The following is a 27,853-nucleotide window of genomic DNA, read 5'->3' on the forward strand; positions in this document are numbered from 1 at the left end:
TTCACACCTTATACAGCCTAACATCACAAGTGCATTTGATAAGTTTTATTACCACACAAGCCGAAAAGCCAGGCATATAAAATCAACAGTAGGTTCTTGAATATGACAGGGGTTCATCCAGAATGAATGTTGCTGTGTAAAGCACAACTGAACTATGATACTAGAATTTTTCATTTTAAACTTAAATTCAAGCAATTATATATAAAAATAATTTTATATAATCAACAGTCAGTTCTCTACAGAGTAATGGAGACTAATATGTATTGCGGATAAAGAAACTGCGAGGAGGCATGTGAAGCTTCCTCCTAGTGAATTGCGATTAGTTCCCAATTTGATTGAAACATTTTGATGACAATAAAAATGTGTGAGTTTGAAAAATTCGTTGATCTTCAACATTAGTTTTCGTTCAAGTAATTTGTGTTAGTTAATCCTGAAAAGAGATGTTTGACATGCAATGAGTAAAATGTTGTTAACTCTGAAAAGGACTGTTTCAATTACTGCTGCCACTAATAGCAAACCGTAGCCATTAAAAACTGATTTTGATCTCTAATTCTTGAGAGGTTGTTAAGAAAGAGGAAATCAATGATGAATTTGAAAGGTGACGTAGCAAGAAATCGTTCTTGCTTCCTCATAAAATTTGGTTTCCTTAGTTCAAACACACACACACACACACACGAAAAAATAATACGTGATCAATTTAGGTGATTTTTGGAATATGACATTTTTTGTTCCATGACATTCTGTACTTTAGCTTTTTGTTCAATTTTTACTTGGTTTCCACCTTAACATTTTCCTTTAAAAAACCGACTTTTCTATATTGTCGGGTATGCTTAAAACGAATATCGAATATAAATTTTCCGCAAATAAGTAGTTTTCTGGATATCAAGCAATGTCCTCCTTTAAGATATAAGTAGTGGCCATTGTTGTACGCGCAAGCGCGCATTTTTTTTGCGCGCGTGCACGACAGTGACCACCATTTATAACATAAAGAATTACATTGCTAATTATCCGGAAAACTACTTGTTTACGGAAAATTTAAATCCGATATTCTTTTTCAGCATACCCGAAAACTTTTAAAATCGTCATTTACTTGCTTTTTAATTCACTTGTACTAAACTATTTGTTTCCCAACATAATTCAAATTTTGTGTCTGATCAAACATTTATTTCGTTCGACATTTGTTCAGATTTCATATTCACATTTGTTCATATTTCAGCATGTCATAATCTTTAAAAAAATGTGTTAGTAAGTGTCACCTTTCCGATAAAATGACATGCATGAGGAAACACCGTGTTTAAGCAATAATGCATTTAAAATAAACTGATTTCATTAATGTTGCATTTTGATATTTGGAAAAAAAAAATTTAATTATGAAATGTTCTTTAAAAATAAAGACATATAAAGAATATTAAAATACACGTGAAAACGATTTAGAAAGTTTATCAATTTGGTTTGATATGTAGTGGTTCTATGGTGTAATGGTTAGCACTCTGGACTTTGAATCCAGCGATCCGAGTTCAAATCTCGGTAGGACCTACTCTGACTGAATTTTGATGTTTTTTATCTGGTTGAATAAAATTATTTTATTTCTTTATTTCAAAGATTGAATAAAGATGAAATTGTAGAAAATGTTTATATTTTTTATGAAAAAAAAAATTTCATTGCGGTTAATAAAAGTAATATTTGCGCGTAAATTTTATGTAACAATCGTCGCCTGAAAATATTATTTAATGATTTTTCTGAGATGCAGAAACGTTTATTTATTTACATGTTTTCGGCCGTTGCAATCTCCGGACTTTTTCAAATGCTGTTTTCATTGTATGCTGTATCATCACGTCGCATGAATGGAAAAAGTCTATAATTGAAATAGGTTTCCCAAATATTTTTGTAGTCATAATTCGGCTTTGTTTTACTATACACATGGATTCGAAAAAGGTGTCAAAAAACAAAAAAACAAAAGAAATATATAACAAACAAACGTTATGAAAGGCACGATAAGTTACTTTTCTACCTATGTGGATATTTTTTTAGAGTTTTTATTTAATGTAAAATGTTTATTGGTTTCTAAAAACATACGGTGTTTATCGGTATATTTGCAAAAGGTCAATGACGGCTTATGCGCTGTTGAATACGTTAAGTTTAAGAAAATGAATCGAAAGGAAAAAATGATAGAAAATGCAATTAGAAACCGAGCGAATATATGTCAGCGAATGTAACGATTACATATATTGCTGCTAGGAATTCTGTGGACGTTCAGTGTGAATGGGTATCAGTGAAATATTTTGGACGCCATTAATATCACGACAACATCGACTGACTGTATTGTAATTGTAGTTTATCAGATTAGAGGGCCTCCTACTATATGGCTAGTAATTTGAACTCCGCAGACGATATGTGAATAGGCGCGCATTGAAAGCTGTGTGTTTAGTACTAATTGACGATGCTCATATGACGTAATAGCGTCGTCGTGGCCGAGTGGTTAAGGCGATGGCCTAGAAAGCCATTGGGGTCTCCCCGCATAGGTTCGAATCCTATCGGCGACGAAATAGTTTTATACTTACTACTGTCGCTATTTGTGACTTTTGTTTATCACTTATATTGTGTAAAAAGAAAAAAAAAAAAAATTGGAAAGTAGTCAGCCATACCCGAGTTAGAAATTAAATTGCTTGCTAGCATTTACATCCATGATGACCAGCATTTTCGTGTCGTGCAGATGAGATATCCAAACTTATCTATGAATTTAAACAGAGCCATTTTGAATAAAATAAAATAAATAAATAAATAAAAACTAACTAAATCAATTAAAAAAAATTGAAGTCACAAGTTTTGCACAATTTTAATATTAGTTAATGAAAGATAATTCTGAAGATAAGATGGGTTATTATGGCAAGTGGTTCTATGGTGTAATGGTTAGCACTCTGGACTCTGAATCCAGCGATCCGAGTTCAAATCTCGGTAGAACCTTAAATACTATGATTTTTTATTTTGACTTTGTTATACATTCCATATTTTGAATTGATTTTGCCTGTCTGTCTGTATTATTCTACTATAAAAGAAAATGAACTTTATCTGTTTGTGTATTTATATTCCCTATGGATTCCGGAACGGCTGGGCCAGTTTTTATGAAGTTTCACACACATGTACTTTATGTTTCTGACCGTGATCTTTGATAGGTTTTGTATCGAATGTCTTCGATAAGTATCGATAATCGAAAAAATCCGATGAAAGCAAAAACAGCCGATTTTATCTAACGTTCACACCTTATACAGCCTAACATCACAAGTGCATTTGATAAGTTTTATTACCACACAAGCCGAAAAGCCAGGCATATAAAATCAACAGTAGGTTCTTGAATATGACAGGGGTTCATCCAGAATGAATGTTGCTGTGTAAAGCACAACTGAACTATGATACTAGAATTTTTCATTTTAAACTTAAATTCAAGCTATTATATATAAAAATAATTTTATATAATCAACAGTCAGTTCTCTACAGAGTAATGGAGACTAATATGTATTGTGGATAAAGAAACTGCGAGGAGGCATGTGAAGCTTCCTCCTAGTGAATTGCGATTAGTTCCCAATTTGATTGAAACATTTTGATGACAATAAAAATGTGTGAGTTTGAAAAATTCGTTGATCTTCAACATTAGTTTTCGTTCAAGTAATTTGTGTTAGTTAATCCTGAAAAGAGATGTTTGACATGCAATGAGTAAAATGTTGTTAACTCTGAAAAGGACTGTTTCAATTACTGCTGCCACTAATAGCAAACCGTAGCCATTAAAAACTGATTTTGATCTCTAATTCTTGAGAGGTTGTTAAGAAAGAGGAAATCAATGATGAATTTGAAAGGTGACGTAGCAAGAAATCGTTCTTGCTTCCTCATAAAATTTGGTTTCCTTAGTTCAAACACACACACACACACACACGAAAAAATAATACGTGATCAATTTAGGTGATTTTTGGAATATGACATTTTTTGTTCCATGACATTCTGTACTTTAGCTTTTTGTTCAATTTTTACTTGGTTTCCACCTTAACATTTTCCTTTAAAAAACCGACTTTTCTATATTGTCGGGTATGCTTAAAACGAATATCGAATATAAATTTTCCGCAAATAAGTAGTTTTCTGGATATCAAGCAATGTCCTCCTTTAAGATATAAGTAGTGGCCATTGTTGTACGCGCAAGCGCGCATATTTTTGGCGCGCGTGCACGACAGTGACCACCATTTATAACATAAAGAATTACATTGCTAATTATCCGGAAAACTACTTGTTTACGGAAAATTTAAATCCGATATTCTTTTTCAGCATACCCGAAAACTTTTAAAATCGTCATTTACTTGCTTTTTAATTCACTTGTACTAAACTATTTGTTTCCCAACATAATTCAAATTTTGTGTCTGATCAAACATTTATTTCGTTCGACATTTGTTCAGATTTCATATTCACATTTGTTCATATTTCAGCATGTCATAATCTGTAAAAAAATGTGTTAGTAAGTGTCACCTTTCCGATAAAATGACATGCATGAGGAAACACCGTGTTTAAGCAATAATGCATTTAAAATAAACTGATTTCATTAATGTTGCATTTTGATATTTGGAAAAAAAAAATTTAATTATGAAATGTTCTTTAAAAATAAAGACATATAAAGAATATTAAAATACACGTGAAAACGATTTAGAAAGTTTATCAATTTGGTTTGATATGTAGTGGTTCTATGGTGTAATGGTTAGCACTCTGGACTTTGAATCCAGCGATCCGAGTTCAAATCTCGGTAGGACCTACTCTGACTGAATTTTGATGTTTTTTATCTGGTTGAATAAAATTATTTTATTTCTTTATTTCAAAGATTGAATAAAGATGAAATTGTAGAAAATGTTTATATTTTTTATGAAAAAAAAAATTTCATTGCGGTTAATAAAAGTAATATTTGCGCGTAAATTTTATGTAACAATCGTCGCCTGAAAATATTATTTAATGATTTTTCTGAGATGCAGAAACGTTTATTTATTTACATGTTTTCGGCCGTTGCAATCTCCGGACTTTTTCAAATGCTGTTTTCATTGTATGCTGTATCATCACGTCGCATGAATGGAAAAAGTCTATAATTGAAATAGGTTTCCCAAATATTTTTGTAGTCATAATTCGGCTTTGTTTTACTATACACATGGATTCGAAAAAGGTGTCAAAAAACAAAAAAAACAAAACAAAAGAAATATATAACAAATAAACGTTATGAAAGGCACGATAAGTTACTTTTCTACCTATGTGGATATTTTTTTAGAGTTTTTATTTAATGTAAAATGTTTATTGGTTTCTAAAAACATACGGTGTTTATCGGTATATTTGCAAAAGGTCAATGACGGCTTATGCGCTGTTGAATACGTTAAGTTTAAGAAAATGAATCGAAAGGAAAAAATGATAGAAAATGCAATTAGAAACCGAGCGAATATATGTCAGCGAATGTAACGATTACATATATTGCTGCTAGGAATTCTGTGGACGTTCAGTGTGAATGGGTATCAGTGAAATATTTTGGACGCCATTAATATCACGACAACATCGACTGACTGTATTGTAATTGTAGTTTATCAGATTAGAGGGCCTCCTACTATATGGCTAGTAATTTGAACTCCGCAGACGATATGTGAATAGGCGCGCATTGAAAGCTGTGTGTTTAGTACTAATTGACGATGCTCATATGACGTAATAGCGTCGTCGTGGCCGAGTGGTTAAGGCGATGGCCTAGAAAGCCATTGGGGTCTCCCCGCATAGGTTCGAATCCTATCGGCGACGAAATAGTTTTATACTTACTACTGTCGCTATTTGTGACTTTTGTTTATCACTTATATTGTGTAAAAAGAAAAAAAACAAATTGGAAAGTAGTCAGCCATACCCGAGTTAGAAATTAAATTGCTTGCTAGCATTTACATCCATGATGACCAGCATTTTCGTGTCGTGCAGATGAGATATCCAAACTTATCTATGAATTTAAACAGAGCCATTTTGAATAAAATAAAATAAATAAAAACTAACTAAATCAATAAAATAAAATTGAAGTCACAAGTTTTGCACAATTTTAATATTAGTTAATGAAAGATAATTCTGAAGATAATATGGGTTATTATGGCAAGTGGTTCTATGGTGTAATGGTTAGCACTCTGGACTCTGAATCCAGCGATCCGAGTTCAAATCTCGGTAGAACCTTAAATACTATGATTTTTTATTTTGACTTTGTTATACATTCTATATTTTGAATTGATTTTGCCTGTCTGTCTGTATTATTCTACTATAAAAGAAAATGAACTTTATCTGTTTGTGTATTTATATTCCCTATGGATTCCGGAAGAGCTGGGTCAGTTTTTATGAAGTTTCACACGAATGTACTTTATGTTTCTGACCGTGATCTTTGATCGGTTTTGTATCGAATGTCTTCGATAAGTATCGATAATCGAAAAAATCCGATGAAAGCAAAAACAGCCGATTTTATCTAACGTTCACACCTTATACAGCCTAACATCACAAGTGCATTTGATAAGTTTTATTACCACACAAGCCGAAAAGCCAGGCATATAAAATCAACAGTAGGTTCTTGAATATGACAGGGGTTCATCCAGAATGAATGTTGCTGTGTAAAGCACAACTGAACTATGATACTAGAATTTTTCATTTTAAACTTAAATTCAAGCTATTATATATAAAAATAATTTTATATAATCAACAGTCAGTTCTCTACAGAGTAATGGAGACTAATATGTATTGCGGATAAAGAAACTGCGAGGAGGCATGTGAAGCTTCCTCCTAGTGAATTGCGATTAGTTCCCAATTTGATTGAAACATTTTGATGACAATAAAAATGTGTGAGTTTGAAAAATTCGTTGATCTTCAACATTAGTTTTCGTTCAAGTAATTTGTGTTAGTTAATCCTGAAAAGAGATGTTTGACATGCAATGAGTAAAATGTTGTTAACTCTGAAAAGGACTGTTTCAATTACTGCTGCCACTAATAGCAAACCGTAGCCATTAAAAACTGATTTTGATCTCTAATTCTTGAGAGGTTGTTAAGAAAGAGGAAATCAATGATGAATTTGAAAGGTGACGTAGCAAGAAATCGTTCTTGCTTCCTCATAAAATTTGGTTTCCTTAGTTCAAACACACACACACACACACACGAAAAAATAATACGTGATCAATTTAGGTGATTTTTGGAATATGACATTTTTTGTTCCATGACATTCTGTACTTTAGCTTTTTGTTCAATTTTTACTTGGTTTCCACCTTAACATTTTCCTTTAAAAAACCGACTTTTCTATATTGTCGGGTATGCTTAAAACGAATATCGAATATAAATTTTCCGCAAATAAGTAGTTTTCTGGATATCAAGCAATGTCCTCCTTTAAGATATAAGTAGTGGCCATTGTTGTACGCGCAAGCGCGCATATTTTTTGCGCGCGTGCACGACAGTGACCACCATTTATAACATAAAGAATTATATTGCTAATTATCCGGAAAACTACTTGTTTACGGAAAATTTAAATCCGATATTCTTTTTCAGCATACCCGAAAACTTTTAAAATCGTCATTTACTTGCTTTTTAATTCACTTGTACTAAACTATTTGTTTCCCAACATAATTCAAATTTTGTGTCTGATCAAACATTTATTTCGTTCGACATTTGTTCAGATTTCATATTGACATTTGTTCATATTTCAGCATGTCATAATCTTTAAAAAAATGTGTTAGTAAGTGTCACCTTTCCGATAAAATGACATGCATGAGGAAACACCGTGTTTAAGCAATAATGCATTTAAAATAAACTGATTTCATTAATGTTGCATTTTGATATTTGGAAAAAAAAAATTTAATTATGAAATGTTCTTTAAAAATAAAGACATATAAAGAATATTAAAATACACGTGAAAACGATTTAGAAAGTTTATCAATTTGGTTTGATATGTAGTGGTTCTATGGTGTAATGGTTAGCACTCTGGACTTTGAATCCAGCGATCCGAGTTCAAATCTCGGTAGGACCTACTCTGACTGAATTTTGATGTTTTTTATCTGGTTGAATAAAATTATTTTATTTCTTTATTTCAAAGATTGAATAAAGATGAAATTGTAGAAAATGTTTATATTTTTTATGAAAAAAAAAATTTCATTGCGGTTAATAAAAGTAATATTTGCGCGTAAATTTTATGTAACAATCGTCGCCTGAAAATATTATTTAATGCTTTTTCTGAGATGCAGAAACGTTTATTTATTTACATGTTTTCGGCCGTTGCAATCTCCGGACTTTTTCAAATGCTGTTTTCATTGTATGCTGTATCATCACGTCGCATGAATCGAAAAAGTCTATAATTGAAATAGGTTTCCCAAATATTTTTGTAGTCATAATTCGGCTTTGTTTTACTATACACATGGATTCGAAAAAGGTGTCAAAAAACAAAAAAAACAAAACAAAAGAAATATATAACAAATAAACGTTATGAAAGGCACGATAAGTTACTTTTCTACCTATGTGGATATTTTTTTAGAGTTTTTATTTAATGTAAAATGTTTATTGGTTTCTAAAAACATACGGTGTTTATCGGTATATTTGCAAAAGGTCAATGACGGCTTATGCGCTGTTGAATACGTTAAGTTTAAGAAAATGAATCGAAAGGAAAAAATGATAGAAAATGCAATTAGAAACCGAGCGAATATATGTCAGCGAATGTAACGATTACATATATTGCTGCTAGGAATTCTGTGGACGTTCAGTGTGAATGGGTATCAGTGAAATATTTTGGACGCCATTAATATCACGACAACATCGACTGACTGTATTGTAATTGTAGTTTATCAGATTAGAGGGCCTCCTACTATATGGCTAGTAATTTGAACTCCGCAGACGATATGTGAATAGGCGCGCATTGAAAGCTGTGTGTTTAGTACTAATTGACGATGCTCATATGACGTAATAGCGTCGTCGTGGCCGAGTGGTTAAGGCGATGGCCTAGAAAGCCATTGGGGTCTCCCCGCATAGGTTCGAATCCTATCGGCGACGAAATAGTTTTATACTTACTACTGTCGCTATTTGTGACTTTTGTTTATCACTTATATTGTGTAAAAAGAAAAAAAAAACAAATTGGAAAGTAGTCAGCCATACCCGAGTTAGAAATTAAATTGCTTGCTAGCATTTACATCCATGATGACCAGCATTTTCGTGTCGTGCAGATGAGATATCCAAACTTATCTATGAATTTAAACAGAGCCATTTTGAATAAAATAAAATAAATAAAAACTAACTAAATCAATAAAATAAAATTGAAGTGACAAGTTTTGCACAATTTTAATATTAGTTAATGAAAGATAATTCTGAAGATAATATGGGTTATTATGGCAAGTGGTTCTATGGTGTAATGGTTAGCACTCTGGACTCTGAATCCAGCGATCCGAGTTCAAATCTCGGTAGAACCTTAAATACTATGATTTTTTATTTTGACTTTGTTATACATTCTATATTTTGAATTGATTTTGCCTGTCTGTCTGTATTATTCTACTATAAAAGAAAATGAACTTTATCTGTTTGTGTATTTATATTCCCTATGGATTCCGGAACAGCTGGGTCAGTTTTTATGAAGTTTCACACGAATGTACTTTATGTTTCTGACCGTGATCTTTGATCGGTTTTGTATCGAATGTCTTCGATAAGTATCGATAATCGAAAAAATCCGATGAAAGCAAAAACAGCCGATTTTATCTAACGTTCACACCTTATACAGCCTAACATCACAAGTGCATTTGATAAGTTTTATTACCACACAAGCCGAAAAGCCAGGCATATAAAATCAACAGTAGGTTCTTGAATATGACAGGGGTTCATCCAGAATGAATGTTGCTGTGTAAAGCACAACTGAACTATGATACTAGAATTTTTCATTTTAAACTTGAATTCAAGCTATTATATATAAAAATAATTTTATATAATCAACAGTCAGTTCTCTACAGAGTAATGGAGACTAATATGTATTGCGGATAAAGAAACTGCGAGGAGGCATGTGAAGCTTCCTCCTAGTGAATTGCGATTAGTTCCCAATTTGATTGAAACATTTTGATGACAATAAAAATGTGTGAGTTTGAAAAATTCGTTGATCTTCAACATTAGTTTTCGTTCAAGTAATTTGTGTTAGTTAATCCTGAAAAGAGATGTTTGACATGCAATGAGTAAAATGTTGTTAACTCTGAAAAGGACTGTTTCAATTACTGCTGCCACTAATAGCAAACCGTAGCCATTAAAAACTGATTTTGATCTCTAATTCTTGAGAGGTTGTTAAGAAAGAGGAAATCAATGATGAATTTGAAAGGTGACGTAGCAAGAAATCGTTCTTGCTTCCTCATAAAATTTGGTTTCCTTAGTTCAAACACACACACACACACACACACGAAAAAATAATACGTGATCAATTTAGGTGATTTTTGGAATATGACATTTTTTGTTCCATGACATTCTGTACTTTAGCTTTTTGTTCAATTTTTACTTGGTTTCCACCTTAACATTTTCCTTTAAAAAAACGACTTTTCTATATTGTCGGGTATGCTTCAAACGAATATCGAATATAAATTTTCCGCAAATAAGTAGTTTTCTGGATATCAAGCAATGTCCTCCTTTAAGATATAAGTAGTGGCCATTGTTTTACGCGCAAGCGCGCATATTTTTGGCGCGCGTGCACGACAGTGACCACCATTTATAACATAAAAGAATTACATTGCTAATTATCCGGAAAACTACTTGTTTACGGAAAATTTAAATGCGATATTCTTTTTCAGCATACCCGAAAACTTTTAAAATCGTCATTTACTTGCTTTTTAATTCACTTGTACTAAACTATTTGTTTCCCAACATAATTCAAATTTTGTGTCTGATCAAACATTTATTTCGTTCGACATTTGTTCAGATTTCATATTGACATTTGTTCATATTTCAGCATGTCATAATCTTTAAAAAAATGTGTTAGTAAGTGTCGCCTTTCCGATAAAATGACATGTATGAGGAAACACCGTGTTTAAGCAATAATGCATTTAAAATAAACTGATTTCATTAATGTTGCATTTTGATATTTGGAAAAAAAAATTTAATTATGAAATGTTCTTTAAAAATAAAGACATATAAAGAATATTAAAATACACGTGAAAACGATATAGAAAGTTTATCAATTTGGTTTGATATGTAGTGGTGCTATGGTGTAATGGTTAGCACTCTGGACTTTGAATCCAGCGATCCGAGTTCAAATCTCGGTAGGACCTACTCTGACTGAATTTTGATGTTTTTATCTGGTTGAATAAAATTATTTTATTTCTTTATTTCAAAGATTGAATAAAGATGAAATTGTAGAAAATGTTTATATTTTTTATGAAAAAAAAAAATTTCATTGCGGTTAATAAAAGTAATATTTGCGCGTAAATTTTATGTAACAATCGTCGCCTGAAAATATTATTAAATGATTTTTCTGAGATGCAGAAACGTTTATTTATTTACATGTTTTCGGCCGTTGCAATCTCCGGACTTTTTCAAATGCTGTTTTCATTGTATGCTGTATCATCACGTCGCATGAATGGAAAAAGTCTATAATTGAAATAGGTTTCCCAAATATTTTTGTAGTCATAATTCGGCTTTGTTTTACTATACACATGGATTCGAAAAAGGTGTCAAAAAACAAAAAAACAAAAGAAATATAAAACAAATAAACGTTATGAAAGGCACGATAAGTTACTTTTCTACCTATGTGGATATTTTTTTAGAGTTTTTATTTAATGTAAAATGTTTATTGGGTTCTAAAAACATACGGTGTTTATCGGTATATTTGCAAAAGGTCAATGACGGCTTATGCGCTGTTGAATACGTTAAGTTTAAGAAAATGAATCGAAAGGAAAAAATGATAGAAAATGCAATTAGAAACCGAGCGAATATATGTCAGCGAATGTAACGATTACATATATTGCTGCTAGGAATTCTGTGGACGTTCAGTGTGAATGGGTATCAGTGAAATATTTTGGACGCCATTAATATCACGACAACATCGACTGACTGTATTGTAATTGTAGTTTATCAGATTAGAGGGCCTCCTACTATATGGCTAGTAATTTGAACTCCGCAGACGATATGTGAATAGGCGCGTGTTGAAAGCTGTGTGTTTAGTACTAATTGACGATGCTCATATGACGTAATAGCGTCGTCGTGGCCGAGTGGTTAAGGCGATGGCCTAGAAAGCCATTGGGGTCTCCCCGCATAGGTTCGAATCCTATCGGCGACGAAATAGTTTTATACTTACTACTGTCGCTATTTGTGACTTTTGTTTATCACTTATATTGTGTAAAAAGAAAAAAAAAAAAAAAATTGGAAAGTAGTCAGCCATACCCGAGTTAGAAATTAAATTGCTTGCTAGCATTTACATCCATGATGACCAGCATTTTCGTGTCGTGCAGATGAGATATCCAAACTTATCTATGAATTTAAACAGAGCCATTTTGAATAAAATAAAATAAATAAATAAATAAAAACTAACTAAATCAATAAAATAAAATTGAAGTCACAAGTTTTGCACAATTTTAATATTAGTTAATGAAAGATAATTCTGAAGATAAGATGGGTTATTATGGCAAGTGGTTCTATGGTGTAATGGTTAGCACTCTGGACTCTGAATCCAGCGATCCGAGTTCAAATCTCGGTAGAACCTTAAATACTATGATTTTTTATTTTGACTTTGTTATACATTCCATATTTTGAATTGATTTTGCCTGTCTGTCTGTATTATTCTACTATAAAAGAAAATGAACTTTATCTGTTTGTGTATTTATATTCCCTATGGATTCCGGAACGGCTGGGCCAGTTTTTATGAAGTTTCACACACATGTACTTTATGTTTCTGACCGTGATCTTTGATAGGTTTTGTATCGAATGTCTTCGATAAGTATCGATAATCGAAAAAATCCGATGAAAGCAAAAACAGCCGATTTTATCTAACGTTCACACCTTATACAGCCTAACATCACAAGTGCATTTGATAAGTTTTATTACCACACAAGCCGAAAAGCCAGGCATATAAAATCAACAGTAGGTTCTTGAATATGACAGGGGTTCATCCAGAATGAATGTTGCTGTGTAAAGCACAACTGAACTATGATACTAGAATTTTTCATTTTAAACTTAAATTCAAGCTATTATATATAAAAATAATTTTATATAATCAACAGTCAGTTCTCTACAGAGTAATGGAGACTAATATGTATTGCGGATAAAGAAACTGCGAGGAGGCATGTGAAGCTTCCTCCTAGTGAATTGCGATTAGTTCCCAATTTGATTGAAACATTTTGATGACAATAAAAATGTGTGAGTTTGAAAAATTCGTTGATCTTCAACATTAGTTTTCGTTCAAGTAATTTGTGTTAGTTAATCCTGAAAAGAGATGTTTGACATGCAATGAGTAAAATGTTGTTAACTCTGAAAAGGACTGTTTCAATTACTGCTGCCACTAATAGCAAACCGTAGCCATTAAAAACTGATTTTGATCTCTAATTCTTGAGAGGTTGTTAAGAAAGAGGAAATCAATGATGAATTTGAAAGGTGACGTAGCAAGAAATCGTTCTTGCTTCCTCATAAAATTTGGTTTCCTTAGTTCAAACACACACACACACACACACGAAAAAATAATACGTGATCAATTTAGGTGATTTTTGGAATATGACATTTTTTGTTCCATGACATTCTGTACTTTAGCTTTTTGTTCAATTTTTACTTGGTTTCCACCTTAACATTTTCCTTTAAAAAACCGACTTTTCTATATTGTCGGGTATGCTTAAAACGAATATCGAATATAAATTTTCCGCAAATAAGTAGTTTTCTGGATATCAAGCAATGTCCTCCTTTAAGATATAAGTAGTGGCCATTGTTGTACGCGCAAGCGCGCATATTTTTTGCGCGCGTGCACGACAGTGACCACCATTTATAACATAAAGAATTACATTGCTAATTATCCGGAAAACTACTTGTTTACGGAAAATTTAAATCCGATATTCTTTTTCAGCATACCCGAAAACTTTTAAAATCGTCATTTACTTGCTTTTTAATTCACTTGTACTAAACTATTTGTTTCCCAACATAATTCAAATTTTGTGTCTGATCAAACATTTATTTCGTTCGACATTTGTTCAGATTTCATATTCACATTTGTTCATATTTCAGCATGTCATAATCTGTAAAAAAATGTGTTAGTAAGTGTCACCTTTCCGATAAAATGACATGCATGAGGAAACACCGTGTTTAAGCAATAATGCATTTAAAATAAACTGATTTCATTAATGTTGCATTTTGATATTTGGAAAAAAAAAATTTAATTATGAAATGTTCTTTAAAAATAAAGACATATAAAGAATATTAAAATACACGTGAAAACGATTTAGAAAGTTTATCAATTTGGTTTGATATGTAGTGGTTCTATGGTGTAATGGTTAGCACTCTGGACTTTGAATCCAGCGATCCGAGTTCAAATCTCGGTAGGACCTACTCTGACTGAATTTTGATGTTTTTTATCTGGTTGAATAAAATTATTTTATTTCTGTATTTCAAAGATTGAATAAAGATGAAATTGTAGAAAATGTTTATATTTTTTATGAAAAAAAAAATTTCATTGCGGTTAATAAAAGTAATATTTGCGCGTAAATTTTATGTAACAATCGTCGCCTGAAAATATTATTTAATGCTTTTTCTGAGATGCAGAAACGTTTATTTATTTACATGTTTTCGGCCGTTGCAATCTCCGGACTTTTTCAAATGCTGTTTTCATTGTATGCTGTATCATCACGTCGCATGAATCGAAAAAGTCTATAATTGAAATAGGTTTCCCAAATATTTTTGTAGTCATAATTCGGCTTTGTTTTACTATACACATGGATTCGAAAAAGGTGTCAAAAAACAAAAAAAACAAAACAAAAGAAATATATAACAAATAAACGTTATGAAAGGCACGATAAGTTACTTTTCTACCTATGTGGATATTTTTTTAGAGTTTTTATTTAATGTAAAATGTTTATTGGTTTCTAAAAACATACGGTGTTTATCGGTATATTTGCAAAAGGTCAATGACGGCTTATGCGCTGTTGAATACGTTAAGTTTAAGAAAATGAATCGAAAGGAAAAAATGATAGAAAATGCAATTAGAAACCGAGCGAATATATGTCAGCGAATGTAACGATTACATATATTGCTGCTAGGAATTCTGTGGACGTTCAGTGTGAATGGGTATCAGTGAAATATTTTGGACGCCATTAATATCACGACAACATCGACTGACTGTATTGTAATTGTAGTTTATCAGATTAGAGGGCCTCCTACTATATGGCTAGTAATTTGAACTCCGCAGACGATATGTGAATAGGCGCGCATTGAAAGCTGTGTGTTTAGTACTAATTGACGATGCTCATATGACGTAATAGCGTCGTCGTGGCCGAGTGGTTAAGGCGATGGCCTAGAAAGCCATTGGGGTCTCCCCGCATAGGTTCGAATCCTATCGGCGACGAAATAGTTTTATACTTACTACTGTCGCTATTTGTGACTTTTGTTTATCACTTATATTGTGTAAAAAGAAAAAAAAAAAACAAATTGGAAAGTAGTCAGCCATACCCGAGTTAGAAATTAAATTGCTTGCTAGCATTTACATCCATGATGACCAGCATTTTCGTGTCGTGCAGATGAGATATCCAAACTTATCTATTAATTTAAACAGAGCCATTTTGAATAAAATAAAATAAATAAAAACTAACTAAATCAATAAAATAAAATTGAAGTCACAAGTTTTGCACAATTTTAATATTAGTTAATGAAAGATAATTCTGAAGATAATATGGGTTATTATGGCAAGTGGTTCTATGGTGTAATGGTTAGCACTCTGGACTCTGAATCCAGCGATCCGAGTTCAAATCTCGGTAGAACCTTAAATACTATGATTTTTTATTTTGACTTTGTTATACATTCTATATTTTGAATTGATTTTGCCTGTCTGTCTGTATTATTCTACTATAAAAGAAAATGAACTTTATCTGTTTGTGTATTTATATTCCCTATGGATTCCGGAAGAGCTGGGTCAGTTTTTATGAAGTTTCACACGAATGTACTTTATGTTTCTGACCGTGATCTTTGATCGGTTTTGTATCGAATGTCTTCGATAAGTATCGATAATCGAAAAAATCCGATGAAAGCAAAAACAGCCGATTTTATCTAACGTTCACACCTTATACAGCCTAACATCACAAGTGCATTTGATAAGTTTTATTACCACACAAGCCGAAAAGCCAGGCATATAAAATCAACAGTAGGTTCTTGAATATGACAGGGGTTCATCCAGAATGAATGTTGCTGTGTAAAGCACAACTGAACTATGATACTAGAATTTTTCATTTTAAACTTAAATTCAAGCTATTATATATAAAAATAATTTTATATAATCAACAGTCAGTTCTCTACAGAGTAATGGAGACTAATATGTATTGCGGATAAAGAAACTGCGAGGAGGCATGTGAAGCTTCCTCCTAGTGAATTGCGATTAGTTCCCAATTTGATTGAAACATTTTGATGACAATAAAAATGTGTGAGTTTGAAAAATTCGTTGATCTTCAACATTAGTTTTCGTTCAAGTAATTTGTGTTAGTTAATCCTGAAAAGAGATGTTTGACATGCAATGAGTAAAATGTTGTTAACTCTGAAAAGGACTGTTTCAATTACTGCTGCCACTAATAGCAAACCGTAGCCATTAAAAACTGATTTTGATCTCTAATTCTTGAGAGGTTGTTAAGAAAGAGGAAATCAATGATGAATTTGAAAGGTGACGTAGCAAGAAATCGTTCTTGCTTCCTCATAAAATTTGGTTTCCTTAGTTCAAACACACACACACACACACACACGAAAAAATAATACGTGATCAATTTAGGTGATTTTTGGAATATGACATTTTTTGTTCCATGACATTCTGTACTTTAGCTTTTTGTTCAATTTTTACTTGGTTTCCACCTTAACATTTTCCTTTAAAAAACCGACTTTTCTATATTGTCGGGTATGCTTAAAACGAATATCGAATATAAATTTTCCGCAAATAAGTAGTTTTCTGGATATCAAGCAATGTCCTCCTTTAAGATATAAGTAGTGGCCATTGTTGTACGCGCAAGCGCGCATATTTTTTGCGCGCGTGCACGACAGTGACCACCATTTATAACATAAAGAATTACATTGCTAATTATCCGGAAAACTACTTGTTTACGGAAAATTTAAATCCGATATTCTTTTTCAGCATACCCGAAAACTTTTAAAATCGTCATTTACTTGCTTTTTAATTCACTTGTACTAAACTATTTGTTTCCCAACATAATTCAAATTTTGTGTCTGATCAAACATTTATTTCGTTCGACATTTGTTCAGATTTCATATTCACATTTGTTCATATTTCAGCATGTCATAATCTTTAAAAAAATGTGTTAGTAAGTGTCACCTTTCCGATAAAATGACATGCATGAGGAAACACCGTGTTTAAGCAATAATGCATTTAAAATAAACTGATTTCATTAATGTTGCATTTTGATATTTGGAAAAAAAAAATTTAATTATGAAATGTTCTTTAAAAATAAAGACATATAAAGAATATTAAAATACACGTGAAAACGATTTAGAAAGTTTATCAATTTGGTTTGATATGTAGTGGTTCTATGGTGTAATGGTTAGCACTCTGGACTTTGAATCCAGCGATCCGAGTTCAAATCTCGGTAGGACCTACTCTGACTGAATTTTGATGTTTTTTATCTGGTTGAATAAAATTATTTTATTTCTTTATTTCAAAGATTGAATAAAGATGAAATTGTAGAAAATGTTTATATTTTTTATGAAAAAAAAAATTTCATTGCGGTTAATAAAAGTAATATTTGCGCGTAAATTTTATGTAACAATCGTCGCCTGAAAATATTATTTAATGCTTTTTCTGAGATGCAGAAACGTTTATTTATTTACATGTTTTCGGCCGTTGCAATCTCCGGACTTTTTCAAATGCTGTTTTCATTGTATGCTGTATCATCACGTCGCATGAATCGAAAAAGTCTATAATTGAAATAGGTTTCCCAAATATTTTTGTAGTCATAATTCGGCTTTGTTTTACTATACACATGGATTCGAAAAAGGTGTCAAAAAACAAAAAAAACAAAACAAAAGAAATATATAACAAATAAACGTTATGAAAGGCACGATAAGTTACTTTTCTACCTATGTGGATATTTTTTTAGAGTTTTTATTTAATGTAAAATGTTTATTGGTTTCTAAAAACATACGGTGTTTATCGGTATATTTGCAAAAGGTCAATGACGGCTTATGCGCTGTTGAATACGTTAAGTTTAAGAAAATGAATCGAAAGGAAAAAATGATAGAAAATGCAATTAGAAACCGAGCGAATATATGTCAGCGAATGTAACGATTACATATATTGCTGCTAGGAATTCTGTGGACGTTCAGTGTGAATGGGTATCAGTGAAATATTTTGGACGCCATTAATATCACGACAACATCGACTGACTGTATTGTAATTGTAGTTTATCAGATTAGAGGGCCTCCTACTATATGGCTAGTAATTTGAACTCCGCAGACGATATGTGAATAGGCGCGCATTGAAAGCTGTGTGTTTAGTACTAATTGACGATGCTCATATGACGTAATAGCGTCGTCGTGGCCGAGTGGTTAAGGCGATGGCCTAGAAAGCCATTGGGGTCTCCCCGCATAGGTTCGAATCCTATCGGCGACGAAATAGTTTTATACTTACTACTGTCGCTATTTGTGACTTTTGTTTATCACTTATATTGTGTAAAAAGAAAAAAAAACAAATTGGAAAGTAGTCAGCCATACCCGAGTTAGAAATTAAATTGCTTGCTAGCATTTACATCCATGATGACCAGCATTTTCGTGTCGTGCAGATGAGATATCCAAACTTATCTATGAATTTAAACAGAGCCATTTTGAATAAAATAAAATAAATAAAAACTAACTAAATCAATAAAATAAAATTGAAGTCACAAGTTTTGCACAATTTTAATATTAGTTAATGAAAGATAATTCTGAAGATAATATGGGTTATTATGGCAAGTGGTTCTATGGTGTAATGGTTAGCACTCTGGACTCTGAATCCAGCGATCCGAGTTCAAATCTCGGTAGAACCTTAAATACTATGATTTTTTATTTTGACTTTGTTATACATTCTATATTTTGAATTGATTTTGCCTGTCTGTCTGTATTATTCTACTATAAAAGAAAATGAACGTTATCTGTTTGTGTATTTATATTCCCTATGGATTCCGGAACAGCTGGGTCAGTTTTTATGAAGTTTCACACGAATGTACTTTATGTTTCTGACCGTGATCTTTGATCGGTTTTGTATCGAATGTCTTCGATAAGTATCGATAATCGAAAAAATCCGATGAAAGCAAAAACAGCCGATTTTATCTAACGTTCACACCTTATACAGCCTAACATCACAAGTGCATTTGATAAGTTTTATTACCACACAAGCCGAAAAGCCAGGCATATAAAATCAACAGTAGGTTCTTGAATATGACAGGGGTTCATCCAGAATGAATGTTTCTGTTTAAAGCACAACTGAACTATGACACTAGAATTTTTCATTTTAAACTTAAATTCAAGCTATTATATATAAAAATAATTTTATATAATCAACAGTCAGTTCTCTACAGAGTAATGTAGACTAATATGTATTGCGGATAAAGAAACTGCGAGGAGGCATGTGAAGCTTCCTCCTAGTGAATTGCGATTAGTTCCCAATTTGATTGAAACATTTTGATGACAATAAAAATGTGTGAGTTTGAAAAATTCGTTGATCTTCAACATTAGTTTTCGTTCAAGTAATTTGTGTTAGTTAATCCTGAAAAGAGATGTTTGACATGCAATGAGTAAAATGTTGTTAACTCTGAAAAGGACTGTTTCAATTACTGCTGCCACTAATAGCAAACCGTAGCCATTAAAAACTGATTTTGATCTCTAATTCTTGAGAGGTTGTTAAGAAAGAGGAAATCAATGATGAATTTGAAAGGTGACGTAGCAAGAAATCGTTCTTGCTTCCTCATAAAATTTGGTTTCCTTAGTTCAAACACACACACACACACACACACGAAAAAATAATACGTGATCAATTTAGGTGATTTTTGGAATATGACATTTTTTGTTCCATGACATTCTGTACTTTAGCTTTTTGTTCAATTTTTACTTGGTTTCCACCTTAACATTTTCCTTTAAAAAACCGACTTTTCTATATTGTCGGGTATGCTTCAAACGAATATCGAATATAAATTTTCCGCAAATAAGTAGTTTTCTGGATATCAAGCAATGTCCTCCTTTAAGATATAAGTAGTGGCCATTGTTTTACGCGCAAGCGCGCATATTTTTGGCGCGCGTGCACGACAGTGACCACCATTTATAACATAAAAGAATTACATTGCTAATTATCCGGAAAACTACTTGTTTACGGAAAATTTAAATGCGATATTCTTTTTCAGCATACCCGAAAACTTTTAAAATCGTCATTTACTTGCTTTTTAATTCACTTGTACTAAACTATTTGTTTCCCAACATAATTCAAATTTTGTGTCTGATCAAACATTTATTTCGTTCGACATTTGTTCAGATTTCATATTGACATTTGTTCATATTTCAGCATGTCATAATCTTTAAAAAAATGTGTTAGTAAGTGTCGCCTTTCCGATAAAATGACATGTATGAGGAAACACCGTGTTTAAGCAATAATGCATTTAAAATAAACTGATTTCATTAATGTTGCATTTTGATATTTGGAAAAAAAAATTTAATTATGAAATGTTCTTTAAAAATAAAGACATATAAAGAATATTAAAATACACGTGAAAACGATATAGAAAGTTTATCAATTTGGTTTGATATGTAGTGGTGCTATGGTGTAATGGTTAGCACTCTGGACTTTGAATCCAGCGATCCGAGTTCAAATCTCGGTAGGACCTACTCTGACTGAATTTTGATGTTTTTATCTGGTTGAATAAAATTATTTTATTTCTTTATTTCAAAGATTGAATAAAGATGAAATTGTAGAAAATGTTTATATTTTTTATGAAAAAAAAAAATTTCATTGCGGTTAATAAAAGTAATATTTGCGCGTAAATTTTATGTAACAATCGTCGCCTGAAAATATTATTAAATGATTTTTCTGAGATGCAGAAACGTTTATTTATTTACATGTTTTCGGCCGTTGCAATCTCCGGACTTTTTCAAATGCTGTTTTCATTGTATGCTGTATCATCACGTCGCATGAATCGAAAAAGTCTATAATTGAAATAGGTTTCCCAAATATTTTTGTAGTCATAATTCGGCTTTGTTTTACTGTACACATGGATTCGAAAAAGGTGTCAAAAAACAAAAAACAAAACAAAAGAAATATATAACAAATAAACGTTATGAAAGGCACGATAAGTTACTTTTCTACCTATGTGGATATTTTTTTAGAGTTTTTATTTAATGTAAAATGTTTATTGGTTTCTAAAAACATACGGTGTTTATCGGTATATTTGCAAAAGGTCAATGACGGCTTATGCGCTGTTGAATACGTTAAGTTTAAGAAAATGAATCGAAAGGAAAAAATGATACAAAATGCAATTAGAAACCGAGCGAATATATGTCAGCGAATGTAACGATTACATATATTGCTGCTAGGCATTCTGTGGACGTTCAGTGTGAATGGGTATCAGTGAAATATTTTGGACGCCATTAATATCACGACAACATCGACTGACTGTATTGTAATTGTAGTTTATCAGATTAGAGGGCCTCCTACTATATGGCTAGTAATTTGAACTCCGCAGACGATATGTGAATAGGCGCGCATTGAAAGCTGTGTGTTTAGTACTAATTGACGATGCTCATATGACGTAATAGCGTCGTCGTGGCCGAGTGGATAAGGCGATGGCCTAGAAAGCCATTGGGGTCTCCCCGCATAGGTTCGAATCCTATCGGCGACGATATAGTTTTATACTTACTACTGTCGCTATTTGTGACTTTTGTTTATCACTTATATTGTGTAAAAAGAAAAAAAAAAGACAAATTGGAAAGTAGTCAGCCATACCCGAGTTAGAAATTAAATTGCTTGCTAGCATTTACCTCCATGATGACCAGCATTTTCGTGTCGTGCAGATGTGATATCCAAACTTATCTATTAATTTAAACAGAGCCATTTTGAATAAAATAAAATAAATAAATAAATAAAAACTAACTAAATCAATAAAATAAAATTGAAGTGACAAGTTTTGCACAATTTTAATATTAGTTAATGAAAGATAATTCTGAAGATAAGATGGGTTTTTATGGCAAGTGGTTCTATGGTGTAATGGTTAGCACTCTGGACTCTGAATCCAGCGATCCGAGTTCAAATCTCGGTAGAACCTTAAATACTATGATTTTTTATTTTGACTTTGTTATACATTCTATATTTTGAATTGATTTTGCCTGTCTGTCTGTATTATTCTACTATAAAAGAAAATGAACTTTATCTGTTTGTGTATTTATATTCCATATGGATTCCGGAACAGCTGGGTCAGTTTTTATGAAGTTTCACACGAATGTACTTTATGTTTCTGACCGTGATCTTTGATAGGTTTTGTATCGAATGTCTTCGATAAGTATCGATAATCGAAAAAATCCGATGAAAGCAAAAACAGCTGATTTTATCTAACGTTCACACCTTATACAGCCTAACATCACAAGTGCATTTGATAAGTTTTATTACCACACAAGCCGAAAAGCCAGGCATATAAAATCGACAGTAGGTTCTTGAATATGACAGGGGTTCATCCAGAATGAATGTTTCTGTTTAAAGCACAACTGAACTATGACACTAGAATTTTTCATTTTAAACTTAAATTCAAGCTATTATATATAAAAATAATTTTATATAATCAACAGTCAGTTCTCTACAGAGTAATGGAGACTAATATGTATTGCGGATAAAGAAACTGCGAGGAGGCATGTGAAGCTTCCTCCTGGTGAATTGCGATTAGTTCCCAATTTGATTGAAACATTTTGATGACAATAAAAATGTGTGAGTTTGAAAAATTCGTTGATCTTCAACATTAGTTTTCGTTCAAGTAATTTGTGTTAGTTAATCCTGAAAAGAGATGTTTGACATGCAATGAGTAAAATGTTGTTAACTCTGAAAAGGACTGTTTCAATTACTGCTGCCACTAATAGCAAACCGTAGCCATTAAAAACTGATTTTGATCTCTGATTCTTGAGAGGTTGTTAAGAAAGAGGAAATCAATGATGAATTTGAAAGGTGACGTAGCAAGAAATCGTTCTTGCTTCCTCATAAAATTTGGTTTTCTTAGTTCAAACACACACACACACACACGAAAAAATAATACGTGATCAATTTAGGTGATTTTTGGAATATGACATTTTTTGTTCCATGACATTCTGTACTTTAGCTTTTTGTTCAATTTTTACTTGGTTTCCACCTTAACATTTTCCTTTAAAAAACCGACTTTTCTATATTGTCGGGTATGCTTAAAACGAATATCGAATATAAATTTTCCGCAAATAAGTAGTTTTCTGGATATCAAGCAATGTCCTCCTTTAAGATATAAGTAGTGGCATTTGTTTTACGCGCAAGCGCGCATATTTTTGGCGCGCGTGCACGACAGTGACCACCATTTATAACATAAAAGAATTACATTGCTAATTATCCGGAAAACTACTTGTTTACGGAAAATTTAAATGCGATATTCTTTTTCAGCATACCCGAAAACTTTTAAAATCGTCATTTACTTGCTTTTTAATTCACTTGTACTAAACTATTTGTTTCCCAACATAATTCAAATTTTGTGTCTGATCAAACATTTATTTCGTTCGACATTTGTTCAGATTTCATATTCACATTTGTACATATTTCAGCATGTCATAATCTTTAAAAAATGTGTTAGTAAGTGTCGCCTTTCCGATAAAATGACATGTATGAGGAAACACCGTGTTTAAGCAATAATGCATTTAAAATAAACTGATTTCATTAATGTTGCATTTTGATATTTGGAAAAAAAAATTTAATTATGAAATGTTCTTTAAAAATAAAGACATATAAAGAATATTAAAATACACGTGAAAACGATTTAGAAAGTTTATCAATTTGGTTTGATATGTAGTGGTTCTATGGTGTAATGGTTAGCACCCTGGACTTTGAATCCAGCGATCCGAGTTCAAATCTCGGTAGGACCTACTCTGACTGAATTTTGATGTTTTTATCTGGTTGAATAAAATTATTTTATTTCTTTATTTCAAAGATTGAATAAAGATGAAATTGTAGAAAATGTTTATATTTTTTATGAAAAAAAAAATTTCATTGCGGTTAATAAAAGTAATATTTGCGCGTAAATTTTATGTAACAATCGTCGCCTGAAAATATTATTTAATGATTTTTCTGAGATGCAGAAACGTTTATTTATTTACATGTTTTCGGCCGTTGCAATCTCCGGACTTTTTCAAATGCTGTTTTCATTGTATGCTGTATCATCACGTCGCATGAATCGAAAAAGTCTATAATTGAAATAGGTTTCCCAAATATTTTTGTAGTCATAATTCGGCTTTGTTTTACTATACACATGGATTCGAAAAAGGTGTCAAAAAACAAAAAACAAAACAAAAGAAATATATAACAAATAAACGTTATGAAAGGCACGATAAGTTACTTTTCTACCTATGTGGATATTTTTTTAGAGTTTTTATTTAATGTAAAATGTTTATTGGTTTCTAAAAACATACGGTGTTTATCGGTATATTTGCAAAAGGTCAATGACGGCTTATGCGCTGTTGAATACGTTAAGTTTAAGAAAATGAATCGAAAGGAAAAAATGATACAAAATGCAATTAGAAACCGAGCGAATATATGTCAGCGAATGTAACGATTACATATATTGCTGCTAGGAATTCTGTGGACGTTCAGTGTGAATGGGTATCAGTGAAATATTTTGGACGCCATTAATATCACGACAACATCGACTGACTGTATTGTAATTGTAGTTTATCAGATTAGAGGGCCTCCTACTATATGGCTAGTAATTTGAACTCCGCAGACGATATGTGAATAGGCGCGCATTGAAAGCTGTGTGTTTAGTACTAATTGACGATGCTCATATGACGTAATAGCGTCGTCGTGGCCGAGTGGTTAAGGCGATGGCCTAGAAAGCCATTGGGGTCTCCCCGCATAGGTTCGAATCCTATCGGCGACGAAATAGTTTTATACTTACTACTGTCGCTATTTGTGACTTTTGTTTATCACTTATATTGTGTAAAAAGAAAAAACAAAACAAATTGGAAAGTAGTCAGCCATACCCGAGTTAGAAATTAAATTGCTTGCTAGCATTTACATCCATGATGACCAGCATTTTCGTGTCGTGCAGATGAGATATCCAAACTTATCTATGAATTTAAACAGAGCCATTTTGAATAAAATAAAATAAATAAAAACTAACTAAATCAATAAAATAAAATTGAAGTCACAAGTTTTGCACAATTTTAATATTAGTTAATGAAAGATAATTCTGAAGATAAGATGGGTTATTATGGCAAGTGGTTCTATGATGTAATGGTTAGCACTCTGGACTCTGAATCCAGCGATCCGAGTTCAAATCTCGGTAGAACCTTAAATACTATGATTTTTTATTTTGACTTTGTTATACATTCTATATTTTGAATTGATTTTGCCTGTCTGTCTGTATTATTCTACTATAAAAGAAAATGAACTTTATCTGTTTGTGCATTTATATTCCCTATGGATTCCGGAACAGCTGGGTCAGTTTTTATGAAGTTTCACACACATGTACTTTATGTTTCTGACCGTGATCTTTGATAGGTTTTGTATCGAATGTCTTCGATAAGTATCGATAATCGAAAAAATCCGATGAAAGCAAAAACGGCCGATTTTATCTAACGTTCACACCTTATACAGCCTAACATCACAAGTGCATTTGATAAGTTTTATTACCACACAAGCCGAAAAGCCAGGCATATAAAATAAACAGTAGGTTCTTGAATATGACGGGTTCATCCAGAATGAATGTTTCTGTTTAAAGCACAACTGAACTATGATACTAGAATTTTTCATTTTAAACTTAAATTCAAGCTATTATATATAAAAATAATTTTATATAATCAACAGTCAGTTCTCTACAGAGTAATGGAGACTAATATGTATTGCGGATAAAGAAACTGCGAGGAGGCATGTGAAGCTTCCTCCTGGTGAATTGCGATTAGTTCCCAATTTGATTGAAACATTTTGATGACAATAAAAATGTGTGAGTTTGAAAAATTCGTTGATCTTCAACATTAGTTTTCGTCCAAGTAATTTGTGTTAGTTAATCCTGAAAAGAGATGTTTGACATGCAATGAGTAAAATGTTGTTAACTCTGAAAAGGACTGTTTCAATTACTGCTGCCACTAATAGCAAACCGTAGCCATTAAAAACTGATTTTGATCTCTAATTCTTGAGAGGTTGTTAAGAAAGAGGAAATCAATGATGAATTTGAAAGGTGACGTAGCAAGAAATCGTTCTTGCTTCCTCATAAAATTTGGTTTCCTTACTTCAAACACACACACACACACGAAAAAATAATACGTGATCAATTTAGGTGATTTTTGGAATATGACATTTTTTGTTCCATGACATTCTGTACTTTAGCTTTTTTGTTCAATTTTTACTTGTTTTCCACCTTAACATTTTCCTTTAAAAAGCCGACTTTTCTATATTGTCGGGTATGCTGAAAACGAATATCGAATATAAATTTTCCGCAAATAAGTAGTTTTCTGGATATCAAGCAATGTCCTCCTTTAAGATATAAGTAGTGACCATTGTTGTATGCGCAAGCGCGCATAGTTTTGGCGCGCGTGCACGACAGTGGCCACCATTTATAACATAAAGAATTACATTGCTAATTATCCGGAAAACTACTTGTTTACGAAAAATTTAAATCCGATATTCTTTTTCAGCATACCCGAAAACTTTTAAAATCGTCATTTACTTGCTTTTTAATTCACTTGTACTAAACTATTTGTTTCCCAACATAATTCAAATTTTGTGTCTGATCAAACATTTATTTCGTTCGACATTTGTTCAGATTTCATATTCACATTTGTTCATATTTCAGCATGTCATAATCTTTAAAAAAATGTGTTAGTAAGTGTCGCCTTTCCGATAAAATGACATGTATGAGGAAACACCGTGTTTAAGCAATAATGCATTTAAAATAAACTGATTTCATTAATGTTGCATTTTGATATTTGGAAACAAAAAATTAATTATGAAATGTTCTTTAAAAATAAAGACATATAAAGAATATTAAAATACACGTGAAAACGATTTAGAAAGTTTATCAATTTGGTTTGTTATGTAGTGGTTCTATGGTGTAATGGTTAGCACTCTGGACTTTGAATCCAGCGATCCGAGTTCAAATCTCGGTAGGACCTACTCTGACTGAATTTTGATGTTTTTATCTGGTTGAATAAAATTATTTTATTTCTTTATTTCAAAGATTGAATAAAGATGAAATTGTAGAAAATGTTTATATTTTTTATGAAAAAAAAAATTTCATTGCGGTTAATAAAAGTAATATTTGCGCGTAAATTTTATGTAACAATCGTCGCCTGAAAATATTATTTAATGATTTTTCTGAGATGCAGAAACGTTTATTTATTTACATGTTTTCGGCCGTTGCAATCTCCGGACTTTTTCAAATGCTGTTTTCATTGTATGCTGTATCATCACGTC

At 32.0% G+C, this 27,853-nt stretch overlaps 25 non-coding genes across 25 annotated transcripts; all 25 read left to right on the forward strand.

Annotated features, from left to right (window-relative positions):
• The first annotated feature begins 1,464 nt into the window (after positions 1 to 1,464).
• On the forward strand, positions 1,465 to 1,536 carry Trnaq-uug (transfer RNA glutamine (anticodon UUG)). Its single transcript has one exon. It is a non-coding gene; the product is annotated as a tRNA-Gln (tRNA).
• Positions 1,537 to 2,461: 925 nt separating this feature from the next.
• On the forward strand, positions 2,462 to 2,543 carry Trnas-aga (transfer RNA serine (anticodon AGA)). Its single transcript has one exon. It is a non-coding gene; the product is annotated as a tRNA-Ser (tRNA).
• Positions 2,544 to 2,892: 349 nt separating this feature from the next.
• On the forward strand, positions 2,893 to 2,964 carry Trnaq-cug (transfer RNA glutamine (anticodon CUG)). The gene has a single exon. It is a non-coding gene; the product is annotated as a tRNA-Gln (tRNA).
• A 1,753-nt stretch (positions 2,965 to 4,717) lies between these two features.
• On the forward strand, positions 4,718 to 4,789 carry Trnaq-uug (transfer RNA glutamine (anticodon UUG)). The gene has a single exon. It is a non-coding gene; the product is annotated as a tRNA-Gln (tRNA).
• Positions 4,790 to 5,720: 931 nt separating this feature from the next.
• Trnas-aga (transfer RNA serine (anticodon AGA)) lies at positions 5,721 to 5,802 on the forward strand. The gene has a single exon. It is a non-coding gene; the product is annotated as a tRNA-Ser (tRNA).
• A 339-nt stretch (positions 5,803 to 6,141) lies between these two features.
• Trnaq-cug (transfer RNA glutamine (anticodon CUG)) lies at positions 6,142 to 6,213 on the forward strand. Its single transcript has one exon. It is a non-coding gene; the product is annotated as a tRNA-Gln (tRNA).
• Positions 6,214 to 7,966: 1,753 nt separating this feature from the next.
• On the forward strand, positions 7,967 to 8,038 carry Trnaq-uug (transfer RNA glutamine (anticodon UUG)). Its single transcript has one exon. It is a non-coding gene; the product is annotated as a tRNA-Gln (tRNA).
• Positions 8,039 to 8,969: 931 nt separating this feature from the next.
• Trnas-aga (transfer RNA serine (anticodon AGA)) lies at positions 8,970 to 9,051 on the forward strand. The gene has a single exon. It is a non-coding gene; the product is annotated as a tRNA-Ser (tRNA).
• Positions 9,052 to 9,392: 341 nt separating this feature from the next.
• Trnaq-cug (transfer RNA glutamine (anticodon CUG)) lies at positions 9,393 to 9,464 on the forward strand. The gene has a single exon. It is a non-coding gene; the product is annotated as a tRNA-Gln (tRNA).
• Positions 9,465 to 11,219: 1,755 nt separating this feature from the next.
• Trnaq-uug (transfer RNA glutamine (anticodon UUG)) lies at positions 11,220 to 11,291 on the forward strand. Its single transcript has one exon. It is a non-coding gene; the product is annotated as a tRNA-Gln (tRNA).
• A 925-nt stretch (positions 11,292 to 12,216) lies between these two features.
• Positions 12,217 to 12,298, forward strand: Trnas-aga (transfer RNA serine (anticodon AGA)). The gene has a single exon. It is a non-coding gene; the product is annotated as a tRNA-Ser (tRNA).
• A 351-nt stretch (positions 12,299 to 12,649) lies between these two features.
• Positions 12,650 to 12,721, forward strand: Trnaq-cug (transfer RNA glutamine (anticodon CUG)). Its single transcript has one exon. It is a non-coding gene; the product is annotated as a tRNA-Gln (tRNA).
• A 1,753-nt stretch (positions 12,722 to 14,474) lies between these two features.
• Trnaq-uug (transfer RNA glutamine (anticodon UUG)) lies at positions 14,475 to 14,546 on the forward strand. The gene has a single exon. It is a non-coding gene; the product is annotated as a tRNA-Gln (tRNA).
• Positions 14,547 to 15,477: 931 nt separating this feature from the next.
• Positions 15,478 to 15,559, forward strand: Trnas-aga (transfer RNA serine (anticodon AGA)). The gene has a single exon. It is a non-coding gene; the product is annotated as a tRNA-Ser (tRNA).
• Positions 15,560 to 15,902: 343 nt separating this feature from the next.
• Positions 15,903 to 15,974, forward strand: Trnaq-cug (transfer RNA glutamine (anticodon CUG)). Its single transcript has one exon. It is a non-coding gene; the product is annotated as a tRNA-Gln (tRNA).
• Positions 15,975 to 17,729: 1,755 nt separating this feature from the next.
• Trnaq-uug (transfer RNA glutamine (anticodon UUG)) lies at positions 17,730 to 17,801 on the forward strand. Its single transcript has one exon. It is a non-coding gene; the product is annotated as a tRNA-Gln (tRNA).
• Positions 17,802 to 18,732: 931 nt separating this feature from the next.
• Positions 18,733 to 18,814, forward strand: Trnas-aga (transfer RNA serine (anticodon AGA)). The gene has a single exon. It is a non-coding gene; the product is annotated as a tRNA-Ser (tRNA).
• Positions 18,815 to 19,154: 340 nt separating this feature from the next.
• On the forward strand, positions 19,155 to 19,226 carry Trnaq-cug (transfer RNA glutamine (anticodon CUG)). Its single transcript has one exon. It is a non-coding gene; the product is annotated as a tRNA-Gln (tRNA).
• A 1,755-nt stretch (positions 19,227 to 20,981) lies between these two features.
• On the forward strand, positions 20,982 to 21,053 carry Trnaq-uug (transfer RNA glutamine (anticodon UUG)). Its single transcript has one exon. It is a non-coding gene; the product is annotated as a tRNA-Gln (tRNA).
• A 929-nt stretch (positions 21,054 to 21,982) lies between these two features.
• On the forward strand, positions 21,983 to 22,064 carry Trnas-aga (transfer RNA serine (anticodon AGA)). The gene has a single exon. It is a non-coding gene; the product is annotated as a tRNA-Ser (tRNA).
• A 351-nt stretch (positions 22,065 to 22,415) lies between these two features.
• Trnaq-cug (transfer RNA glutamine (anticodon CUG)) lies at positions 22,416 to 22,487 on the forward strand. The gene has a single exon. It is a non-coding gene; the product is annotated as a tRNA-Gln (tRNA).
• Positions 22,488 to 24,237: 1,750 nt separating this feature from the next.
• On the forward strand, positions 24,238 to 24,309 carry Trnaq-uug (transfer RNA glutamine (anticodon UUG)). The gene has a single exon. It is a non-coding gene; the product is annotated as a tRNA-Gln (tRNA).
• A 928-nt stretch (positions 24,310 to 25,237) lies between these two features.
• Positions 25,238 to 25,319, forward strand: Trnas-aga (transfer RNA serine (anticodon AGA)). The gene has a single exon. It is a non-coding gene; the product is annotated as a tRNA-Ser (tRNA).
• A 342-nt stretch (positions 25,320 to 25,661) lies between these two features.
• Positions 25,662 to 25,733, forward strand: Trnaq-cug (transfer RNA glutamine (anticodon CUG)). The gene has a single exon. It is a non-coding gene; the product is annotated as a tRNA-Gln (tRNA).
• A 1,747-nt stretch (positions 25,734 to 27,480) lies between these two features.
• Trnaq-uug (transfer RNA glutamine (anticodon UUG)) lies at positions 27,481 to 27,552 on the forward strand. Its single transcript has one exon. It is a non-coding gene; the product is annotated as a tRNA-Gln (tRNA).
• The last annotated feature ends 301 nt before the right edge of the window (positions 27,553 to 27,853 follow it).

The sequence above is a fragment of the Euprymna scolopes genome, chromosome 7, assembly GCF_053919585.1.
Source record: "Euprymna scolopes isolate OS-2025 chromosome 7, ASM5391958v1, whole genome shotgun sequence".
Classification (NCBI taxonomy): domain Eukaryota; kingdom Metazoa; phylum Mollusca; class Cephalopoda; order Sepiida; family Sepiolidae; genus Euprymna; species Euprymna scolopes.